Source organism: Protopterus annectens, chromosome 1.part0, assembly GCF_019279795.1.
Source record: "Protopterus annectens isolate FY-2018-M chromosome 1.part0, PAN1.0, whole genome shotgun sequence".
In the NCBI taxonomy this organism is placed as follows: Eukaryota; Metazoa; Chordata; order Ceratodontiformes; family Protopteridae; genus Protopterus; species Protopterus annectens.
In genome coordinates this window covers 1,718,801,880-1,718,814,011 of record NC_056725.1, presented here as the reverse complement: position 1 = coordinate 1,718,814,011, position 12,132 = coordinate 1,718,801,880, and the positions used below count along the sequence as shown (strand labels likewise).

The window sequence follows — 12,132 nt, the reverse complement described above, 5'->3', positions numbered from 1 at the left end:
CACTGGCCAAAATGTTGTCCAGCCCTCCTCAACAGGTGTCGGCTCCGTCCGCTTCCATCGATGTTCCTCCTCCGACTCCATTGAGCTCGGAGCCGGAGTTTGTTGGGGTTCGAATCGTGGAACCATCGGCACCGATAACAATTTCTCCTTCGGTTCAGTCGTCGGCTCCTATCCCCTCGTGTCCATCGAGGGATCTGGGTGCCGAGACTCCCTCGTCGGCTCCGAGGGGGCGAGTGGCATCGGACCCTTGTCCGACCCCGTTCTCCCTCTCGGAGCATCGGCGCAGGTGAGCTCAGCTCCTACATCGGCCTCGGAGCCGGAGCCTTCTCTGCATCATGGCAGGGACGCCTTTGATGTCATGAGGGGTGTACTGGCCTCTGAGTCAGCTCCACTTTTGACCCCACTGGCTCCGTCCCCTGTAGTGCCTGTGTCAACATCTGCCCCTCCTCCAGACCCCATGTGTGGGGAACCGGTGCTCTAGAACACCCCATTGGGTGTTTCCTCTTCTTCTGAGGCCTCCCCTGATCATTCAGAGGAGCCCCCTCGGAAGAGGAAGTACAAGAGGAAGCAATTGACTACCCCGAGTCTGTCACTTCGGATACGGATTTGGATGAATCAGAAGGGTCCCCGAGATCCCCCTCTGAAGATGTTTCCTTTTTGGACATCCTAGAAATACTTAAACAGAGGGGGAACTGGAATGCCCTAGCCCCTACCGAGGACAAATCTGTATTCCTGGATGTGTTCGGTTCCCGACCTTCCACCTCCTGGGTGTCTCCGCCTTTCGATCCACTAATGTTAGTGGTGGCTCGAAGGGCTTGGTCAGCCCCTGATACAGTGGAACCAACCCCGAGGAGACCCGGCAAGTTTATCAATGCACCCTCTGATAAACAGTTCTTTACTAAGGGTGTTCCCATAGATGCCATGGTGGTAGCAGCAGCCACTAAAAAGGAGTTAACAAAAACTTCTTCCTCTGTCCATCCTCCTAACAAGGAGTCTAGGACCATGGATAGATACGGGAAGCAAATGTTTGCTTCAGCGACCTTTTCCATGAGGTCACTGAATTACTTATGCCATTTTACCAGGCTTCAGAGGGATCTCCTGAAAGAGCTAGGAGATTCCCTCCAGGATCCATCAGCTGAAGAGGCTCAAGCTAAAGTGGCTTCTCAGCTGGCGACCCTTAATTCGGTAGTCAACTCCTCCATGAGGCTCATTTCCTATGCAGCCGATGGTGCAAGTAGAGCCACAGGTACAGGCGTGGCCCTCAGGAGACACGCATAGATGCGGCTGTGTAATTTTGCGGAACCCTTTAGAGTGTCGTTCACCAAAACTCCCTTTGATGGTTCCCTTCTTTTTGGACCACAGGTGAAAGACACTCTGACTAGGTGTGAACAGGAAGGAAAGACTCTCTCTGTCTTGGGAGTCTGTTTTTCTACTCCTTCCAGACCATATCTCAAGGGTCAGAAGAGTGGTAAAATGTGGTTTCGGAAATCCCAGGGAGCCTCGCCTGACACACGTAGTGATTTTTCCTCCAGGGGCAGAGGAGGAAACAACAACAACAGACGCCACCCTTGGGGCAGAGGGGGTCTGCAGAACCAGGGCAGCAGAGAATCCTTCTCTGACAAGCCCTTCCAGCATCCCTAAAGGGTTGCCTGGCTGCCCGCCTCTGGAGGCAGTCAGGGGAAGACTTTCACTGTACCCAAAAGCCTGGCAAAACCTAACACGAGACAAATGGGTACACTCAATCATATCCGGAGGCTACATAATTCCCATCTTTCAACCCCCTTTACCATCAAGCAAATACCTTCCAGATGTTCCACCCAATCTGAGGGCTCAAGCAGTCATAGAAGTTTCAAGACTGCTAGAAAAAAAGAGTCATCCAGGAAGTCCCGGCAGACCAACACGGATCCGGAACTTACTCAAGGTTCTTTTTGGTACCAAAAAAGACACGGGACTGGTGACCAATATTGGATCTCAGCAGACTAAACAAGTCTGTTCAAAGAATAAGGTTTTGGATGGTCACGCTACAGTCCATTCTAACCTTTTTGGGTCAGGACAACTGAATGTGCTCAATAGATCTTCAGGATGCGTACTATCACATCAAAATGGACAGGTGCTCCAGGAGGTTCCTTCGCTTCCGGCTGGGAGCCAGTCATTACCAGTTCAGAGCTCTGTCCTTTGGTCTCACCAAACCCCCAGGGTGTTCACCAAATGCATGGCAGTAGTCACGGCTCACCTGAGGCATAGAGGATTCCAGGTGTTTCCATATCTAGACTTCTGGCTCCTTAATGCTACTACCAGGCATCAACTCCTTCAAGCCAGGGACTATGCAATCACAATTTGTGCCCAGCTAGGCATTATTATAAATTTCGAAAAATCTGCCTTATTGCCCTGTCAACCTGTATAGGAGCAGATTTAGATGCAAGAAGTATGTCCGCAAGGCTACCGCCAGACAGAGTGGCCACAATTCGGCAGCAAGTTCATATCCTCATGCAATGCAAAAGGGTACAATCAGGTTGGTCCTTCAAACTCTGGGTTCTATGGCAGCGGCAATTCTTCTGATACCTCTGGCCCGTTTTCACATGAGAATCCTTCAGTGGCTTCTCTTCACACAGTGGTCCTTTCAACAGCTCCCCATGTCTCACATGATTATGATTACAGAAACATGCAAAAGGCACCTTTCCTGGTGGATGGTCTCCCCACTAGTGTCTCAGGGCAGACCATTCATCCAGCCTCCTCCAGTTGCCACAGTGACCACAGATGCCTCACTGATAGGGTGGGGGGGGCATTATCAGGGCAAGACAGTCCAAGGCACTTGGCAGCCTCACGAGTACCATCTGCACATAAATGTCTTGGAGATGTGAGCCGTGCTCCTAGCGTTGCAAGCCCTTCAGGACTGTCTCCCTTCCGGGACCATTGCAATTCAAACAGACAACATGTCAGTGGTGTGGTACATCAACAAGCAGGCGGAACCAGGTCCTATCCCCTATGTCGAGAAGCACTCAGACTCTGGCAGTGGGCGATTTCCTCCCAACGATTTCTGATTGCGACGCACATCCCTGGGAAGTCCAACGTCATAGTGGACAGGCTCAGCAGAGCTATTCTCATGCCTCATGGGTAGTCTCTGAATCAGGTAGTTGCGGATCTGATCTTCCGCAAATGGGGACAGCCTTGCTGCGATCTGTTTGCCACCCCCTTCAACAGCAAATGCAGCAACTACTTCTCCTTTTTACCGCTTCCCAGTCACCCTCCCAGAGATGCTCTAGTCCACGATTGGCCTCAGGGACTTCTTTATGCCTTCCCGCCATTCCCTCTTATACCCAAACTCATACAGAAAGCTATTCTGTTGGGTTGCAAAATGATTCTCATTGCCCCCTACTGGCCTCGACAGATATGGTTTCCATTCCTGCAGCATTACCTCCTCAAGCAGCCCTGGACTCTGGATCCAGTTCCAGACCTGCTGATTCATCAATCAGGAGAGCTGTATCAATCCCTCCAAACACTCCGGCTCACAGCTTGGTTGATCCAATTCCAACCCTAGCCAGGCTTCCCAGCATTTCCCTGGCCGTGCATGAGATTATTGTCTCCTCTCACAAATCCGCTACCATTGAACGTTTCTCTTGTTGGGCAGAGGCTAGGAACATAGATCCCTTTTCAGCCCCAGTTCACGAAATCTTGGCGTTCCTAACAGAGCTTTTTCATTCAGGGTCCGCTTCTGCCACAATCAGGGTTCAACTAGCGGCCATCTCTAACTTTCATGTTGAGTTTTCTAATCTAAACATTATGTCTCATAAGCTGTGTAAGGCCTTCCTCAGAGGGACTACTCTCCTTAGGCCCCCAGTGAGAGATCCCCCTCCTCCTTGGGACCTTCATTTGGTACTAACCTCCTTGATTATGCCCCCATTTGAACCAGCAGCATCCTGCTCCATTAAGTTTCTATCTTGGAAAACTCTCTTTCTGGTAGCTATTACCTCAGCCAGACGGTTCTCGGAACTTCAGGCACTAAGTGTTCATCCTCCATACTTAGTTTTTCATAAGGACAGAGTTGCTCTGAGAACTAATCCCTCCTTCCTTCCGAAAGTCTGTTCAGAAAATAACCTAAACCAATCTATAGACCTTCCTGTGTTTTTCCCTAACCACACCAACAAGGCAGAATACAAATGACACCTTTTGAATGTTCATAGACAATTGCATTTTTACCTGCATAGAATGAAGGATATAAGAAAGTCGGACCAACTTTTCCTTTCCTATGCTAGGGGCAAACAGGGTCTTCCAGTTTCCAAAGTGACCCTGTCCAGGCGGTTGTCTCACATTATTACCTTCATCTATCAACTAAGAAACAAAGAGCTGTCTACCAAACCGAAAGGTCATTCTACTAGGACTTTGGCCACCTCTGTAGCCTTCCAGTCTAGGTTGCCCATGGACTCTATCTGTGCCGCTGCCACGTGGGGCAAATCCTCATACCTTTATTTCTCATTACAAGTTAGACATGGTCTCCAGGAGTAGAGCTAACTTTGGTTCCACTGTTCTGAAGAGTCTGTTCCAGTGAGCTGCCCAGGATCGTAGGTGCTAGGGACGCTGTCCCAACAAGCAAGAAACGAAGGCGAGATAGACAACTTATAACATAAAGAAGTTATGTACCTACCATAACGTTCCATGTTAGTTGTCTTCATCTCGCCTTCTTTCTTGCATCCCCCCCTCCATCCCCCTGTCCTGTTGGACCGAGAGGAGTTCAAGTTTCACTGGCTGAGTGTCCTCTGGTTTGTTTCCTCTACTGACTTAGAGATTATAACAGGTAGGTTTAACCGTCTGTTTGGAGGGGTTTCATTCCATAGCTATGGCTGGGGTTAGCTATTTCAAACGAGATCTGGGTAGCTAGCGCTAGGCATCATGGGATAAGAGGTAGCCTCGAGCCAGTAGACAGCTCTCGAGCTATAGAAGATGGCTGAGTCGGAGCCGAGGATTGGCTCTGATCCCAACAAGCAAGAAAGAAGGCGAGATGAAGACAACTAACATGGAACATTATGGTAGGTACATAACTTCTTTTTCTTTCACATCTGAGATATTCTCTTTTTCTGGGGCGATCTTTCTTCATAGCTATGAAGACGAATTTACCTGTCAGAACAGAACACCCCGCCCCCCCGCCCCCTCGTTTTTTTTATATTTAGCTCTAATGTCAGTACATTGTTTGACATGGGGGCAGCCAGTACAACAACCTCAGACTTTCCAACAGGGTATTTCTATTTCTCTTTTTCCAGTACCTCCCCAGAGCATTCCACTGAGGAAGTTCCTAGGAAGAAGTGTAAGAGGAAACACTTTGACTCTCCAAAAGAGTTAGTTGCACAATATATGGATTATGATAAAGACGAAAGGTACCCACAACCACATCCTGAAGATGTCTCCTTTAGAGACATTATTGAAATCCTAAAACAGAGAGATGGTTGGATACCAACTTACCCTTCATCCGAGAAGTCAGTATTCTGGGTGGCTTTTGATACCGGCCCATGTACTCCTTGGGTGACTCTGCCAATGAGCTTATTGAATTGGTCTCTCAGTGGGCATGTAAGGATCTTGACTTAGTTGAGCCCATACCTAGGAGACCATAGAGGATTATGGCACCTCCTTTGGATAAACAGTTTTTTTGAGCAAAGGGGTATCTGTTGATGCCATGGTCATGGCACCCACCAAAAAGGAACTTGCTAACAGAGTTCTACTGTTCATCCCTCTAACAAGTAGTCTAGGATGATGGACAGGTTTGGGAACAGTGTTTATGCTTCAGCAACCTTTGCTTTGAGGTCACAAAATTATTTGGCACAATTGACAAGTTTTCAGAGGGGTTTGATTAAGGAACTATCAGACTCCATCTCAGAATCTCTCTCTCTGCAGAAGTCCAGTCATCTGTAGCTTTTCAGGTGGCTACCCATGAGTCTATTTCAAATTTCTACATGAGGTTCATTATGCATAGAGCCAAAGGAACCTCAAGGGTTGCGAGTTCAAATTTTTCCATACCGGACATACCTGGATGTGTGTGATTTTGTGGACCCCTTCAAGTCTTCATTTGTTAATTCTCCCTTTGACGGCACATCTTCATTTTCCCTCCAAAGTGAAGGACACTTTATTTGGGTGTGAGAAGATGGAAAGACCATGCATGCTGTAAGCGTATGTTTTTTCCACCCTGCAGATGTCCATTCATAGAAATTTACAGGGTGTTTGGAAGTTGTGATTCAGGAAATCTGAAGGTCCCTTCCAGGACACATGGAGGAAACTCCCCCAGGGGCAGAAGGGAGAACTCCAATGGAAGACAACACCTGTGCAGTAGAGGTGGCCGGCAAACCAGGGGTCCAGAGATACATTTTTGACAACCTTATAAGCACCTGTGTTAGGAGGCCCGATTACCAGCCTCTGGAGGCAAACAGGGGTCAATTATCCCTGCACCAAAAGCCGGGCTACACTTAACAGAATATACTTGGGTAAAGAGGATATTTTACAAAGGTTATATTATACCCCTTTTTTCTTTCCACCTCCGGTCTTTAAAAAAAAATTGCAATGTTCCATCCTGTCAAGGGAAAGGAGCAGCAATAAAATATGAAGCTGCTAGAAAAATGAATCATCCAAGAGGTCCCACCAGACCAGGTAGAATTTGGAGCCTACTCAAGTTTCCTTTTAGTGCCAAAGAAAGCAGGTAACTGGAGACCAGTTCTGGATCTTGGCAACCTGAACATTCAGTTTGACACTTAGAGTCAGATGGCCATGGTTCAGCCCCTTCCCCTTTCTCTTTTCTAGGTAAGGACCACTAAATGAGCTTTATAGATCTTTAGGATACATATTATCACATAAAGATAAACAGACAAATCAGAAGGTATTTACACTTTTGTCTGGGTACCAATCACTACCAGTTCAGTCCTCTGACCTTTAGTCGCACCATGGCCCCCAGAGTGTTTACCATATGCATGGCAATAGTAGCATCTCACCTGAGACTATAAGGTTTCTGGGTGTTTCTGAATCTGGATGACTGACTCATTACTGATATGACCAGGCATTTGTTAATAAGGGCAAGAGATCAGGTTCTCCAGACTTATTCTTTCTGGGGATAACCATAAAGGACTAGTCGCAACTGCTACCAACTAAAATTTTGGAAATCATAGGAGCACTGTTCAAGACACACTGTGATAGCTTCACTGCCCCCTTCAAAAGTCCAAATTATAAGATCATAGGTCAGAAATATAATATGCAGTACCAAGATTTTAACCCGCTTTGTCCTTCAAAATCTAAGGTCAATGTCAGCAGCTATTACACTATTACACTAGTACCTTTAAGTACCTTTACCCATTTACACATGAGGTGTCTACTGAGGTTTTTGGCATCACAAAGGTCAGTACTTTACCAACCTTTGTCAGTTCTGATTCATATCAGTCAGATATGCAAAAGAGATCTGATCTAGTGGATTCAGTCAGATCAAATTCTACAAGGCTGTCCATTCATTTCCCCACAGCCTGAGGCCATTGTGACCACAGAAGCTTTACATTTGGGGTGAGAGTGCATTTCTGGGAAAATAGTCCAAGGCACTTGGTCACCCTAAGGGACCTGCTTGCATATCAACATTCTGGAGATGAGACCAGTGTTATTAGCATTGCAGGACATCCAAGATGCTCTCCCTTTGGGGGCAATTGCAATTCAAATGGACAGTATGTCAGTAGTTTGATACATTAACAAATAAGGAGGAATCAGATCTTTTTCCTTGTGTCGAGTTGCCCTCAGAGTATGGTAATGGGTGATGTCCTGTAATCACTTCTCTTATAGGAGGACACATTCTGGGGAAGTCCTGTGTCATAGCAGACAAAAGGAGCAGATGTATTCTCCTACCTCATAAGTGGTCTCTCAACAAGAAAGTAACAAGGATTATATTTTGCCAATGGGACCAGCCTTGCTGTGATCTTTTTGCTTCTCCCCTAAACAACAAATGCAGCAGCTACTTGGCCCTAACTCCTCACAGGGTAATCACCTAGAGATGCTGTACTTAACAAATGGCCTCCCGGTCTACTATATGCCTATCCACCAGTTCCACTAATTCCAAAATTCCTACAGAAAGCTGCCATGTTGAAGAGCAAGTTATCCTCACTGCACCGTGCTGGCCTCAACAGACTTGATTCCCTTTCCTTTGGCCTCAGTTACTTCACCATCCTTGGATTCTGGATCCAACTCTAGACCTCCTGCCTCACTCGACAGGTATGATCCATCCAGACATATCAAGCCTCATGCTGATGGCCTGGCTTCTCTAGTTCCATTAATGGCCAGACAACCTATGCTGTCTTCTCCGGTCTGGCATATACTTTTATCTTCCCACAAACCTTCAGCACGTAAACTGTATTCTAATAAGTGGGAAAGGGTTGTGTTCTGAGCTCATCTAAATCATGTTGAACCTTTTTCAGCTCCTTCACATGACATACTTGAGTTTTTGGCCTTACTTTTTAAAAAAGGAGCTAGTTCCTCAATCATTAGAGTTCAGCTGGCAGTGATCTAAAAATTCCAAGTTTGTTTTTGAGAGTTCCTCATTAGCATCTTATAAGTTGTGCAGAGCTTTCATAAGAGGCACTCTACTTTTAAGGCCTCCATTTAAAGACCCCACTCCCCATGGTACCTCATTTTGATACTGCAGGTACTTATACATTTCCCCTTTGAACCAGTGGCTAAGTGTGGCCTTAAATATCTAACTTGGAAAGTGATTTTTTCTAGTAGCCATTACATCTGCCAGGAGAATTTCAGAAATTCAAGCATTATCTTCAAAACCTCTTTACTTGATTTTTCACAAGGATAGAATTAAGTTATGAACCAATGCATCCTTTCTTCCCAAGGTGATGTTAGAATCTAATTTCAATCAGTCTATAAATTTGCAAGTTTTCTTCCCCAAGTTACTTACAAAGGAGAATATATGTTACATTTATGAGATGCTCACAGACATGTGCATTTGTACTTGCATAGAAAAAAAGAAAAACAGACAAGTTATTTCCTTTGCAGACTTGAAACTGGGTAAACCAGTTGCCAAAGTGACTTTAACCAGATGGATAACTGATTGCATTTTATTCATTTATAAAAAGTTGAGTATTGCCTTACCACAACCAGTAAGGGCTTATTCAACTAGATCAATGGCATCGTCTACAGTTTTCTTCTCCAGAGTATCCATGGATGACATATGTTCAACAGCAACTTGGGCTACCTTTGTTACTCATTGCAAATTAGATCTGCTCTCCAGGGATAGAGCATCATTTGATTCAACTGTGCTCAGTAATATCCTTTCTTAAGAGTACACCCTGAAATTTAAGTAGCTGAGGACTCTGTCCCATCAGATGAGGAAATAATGAAAATTGACATCAGATAAAGAATTTATGCATTTACCATAACATTCCATCTGTGTTGTCCATTTTCATTCTTCCTCAACTTCCCACCCACCAACCCCCATTCATTTTTTATATACAAACTTCTGGAACAATGAGTTCTTAGAGGAATATCACTGTCCTTTATATTGAGCTCCAGATATACTCTCTTTCTAAACTGAGTACATGTAATTATTACACCTCTTTTGTTTGTGCATAATAAATATTGTCTTTTATGGTAAAATCAGCAAACAAGATCCAAGGTAACTTAGGGTTGATGCATTACCAGTAAGGGGAAGCTTGAGAAGTTTAGGTTGTCACGAGCTGTAGCAATGGCTGAGATGGATCCGAGCATCGGATCCAAACCCATCAATTGAGAAAGAATGAAAATGGGCAACACAGATAGAACGTTATGGTAAGTGAATAACTTCTTTTTTTCTCCTATCTCAATCACTTTGGACAGGAGTGATTTATTCCTCTTAGCTCAGGGTTCTGTTCAGGCTCTTCACTGTTCCACTTAAGCTGCTTCTGGCAAGAGAAGAAAACAATTCTTTATTTTCTGAAGAGATTTAAGACTTTGAACCACAAAATGATTGTGAAGGGTCAACTTGTATTTTTTTTCTCCTCAAGTTTCTGATTTAGATTCTGAGGAAATTGTGGCTTCTGGTAGTCCTTTTAAAAGATTCTCTTTTTCTGAAATTATTTCCAGAATGAATCATCTGTTTCATTGGGAAAATAATGATATTCTACTGTCTCTGAAGAAGTATTATGATTTATTGCAACAGGATTTTCATGAACCAAGTCAGTTCTTCCTACTCTTTTAGCACTGGAACATGTATTTGTTACATCCTGTAACTTAAAAAGGAGAGTTCAAAACCAGGAATAAGAAATCCAGGCCGTTAAACAGAAGCCAAAAGTGCAATTTGTAATTTTCCAATCCTTTAATTCACGAAGCAGTAGACAATCAAAACACAGTTACACAAGCGCTTTCGCTCGGATGTTCCGAGCTTTATCAAGTTACCAAGTAACTTGATAAAGCTCGGAACATCCGAGCGAAAGCGCTTGTGTAACTGTGTTTTGATTGTCTACTGCTTCGTGAATTAAAGGATTGGAAAATTACAAATTGCACTTTTGGCTTCTGTTTAACGGCCTGGATTTCTTACATCCTGTAACTTGCCTGACAGACAGCCTGCTGCTGCCAAGAAAGTAGATAGATTGTATAAAACTTTTCAGTCTTATAAGTTTTTATAAACTAATCCCTGATCACACCCAGCAGTTATTTCTCTAGTGAACCCAGCTGCTGATAAACATCTGGTTAATACCAACCCTAGCCCCTTTCTGACAAGGATGGGAAAGCTTTTCACAGATTTGGGGAAAAATGTATTCTTCTGCAACACTTATTTTTAGAATTCATATTGCCAAGCTCATATGTTAAAGCTTGAGTTTGCCTCTTTACAAAACATGAGGACTATGGCATCTGTTTCATCTTCTGATGAAAAAAACATCTTTGTGTAACCTGATTGTTTCTGTTTAAGTGGCTACCCATTCTTTGAAATATGCTTATTATTCTGCTTATGTCACTTCCTGGGCTGTTGCCATCAGAACTGATATGAGAAGGGTTGCTTGGTTGCGTACTCAAAATTTTTACTCAGAATTTTCCTGAGGATGTTAAAGCTGAAATTTTGAAATCTCCCTTAGATATATAGTTTGGTTTTGGACAATCTGTTGCATTAGTCAGTAAAAAGTTAGATGAGAGCAGTAAGCTAATTCAAGGAATTTCTCAGATTTTCAGCCTTTCTTCTCCGAGTTTGCCAAGGGGTTAACTGGTACCTCTATAACCTATTTCAGAAAGAAAAGTAAGTAACACAGCAAACTGCTGGTAAGCAAATGTTTAAAAAGCAATGGCAGTGTGGAGGCCTCCAGAGCAAAGGATAGTCTGACAAGTCTGAATGACTATTTACAAGACTTACATCCCCCTTCCCACCCTGGGCAAACTTTAATCCTTCCAGCAAGTCTGAACATCCATTTCTGTCTTTGTCAACAGATAGTTTCAGACAAACTGGTTCTGAAAGTAAGTAATCAAGGTTACAGATGACAATTGGAGCCTCTCCCTTTTTTCCAAGGAATCCTCTCTCCTCTTTCATTTGACAAATCTAACTCTTCTTTTCCCTCCTGTCATTCAACGCCTACTGACTTAGGAGTGATAGAAACAGTCCCTCCTCCTCAGCTCTGAGAACAGTTTTATTCAGTAATTTTGTGTTGCTAAAGAAAGAAAATTCATGGAGGCTAGTATAGTGCCCAAACTCAAAATGTTATGTCTTCTGGTGATAATAGATTTAAAAGATGTTTATCATCATGTTCCTATTCATCAAACCTTCAGACATTTCTTAAGGTTTTCTGTGTCTGGATCATATTATCAGATGTTCATCATATTGATCACTGCTGCAGTAGCCTTAGCTATATGGGTTATACCCTATCAAGAATATAACAGATGGCCACCTTACAAAGCTTCAGGCCACATTCCGTTCACCCAAACTATTATCTAGAGCTGAGCTGAATAAAAAGACGGGTTTGGGCACCAAGCCCTTCACACCTTTCCCGCTGTTGAAAAGAGTGCTTCTCTGTGGTCTTTCATGTATCAGTGGTCTGCTTGTGCTGTTTCTTTGCTGGGAAGATAAGTTACCTTTATAGAGAAACATTCCACATGAAATAGTTATTGATTTAATGTACTTTCTCGTTTAGGAAAGTTATGTTAAGCTAGGGG

General features: G+C 44.1%; 1 protein-coding gene across 1 annotated transcript in view; it reads left to right on the top strand.

Moving 5' to 3' along the window:
- Positions 1-12,132, top strand: part of ADGB (androglobin) — a 4,124,629-nt gene that overhangs the window by 1,159,729 nt on the left and 2,952,768 nt on the right. The gene's annotated exons all lie outside the window — the stretch shown is intronic.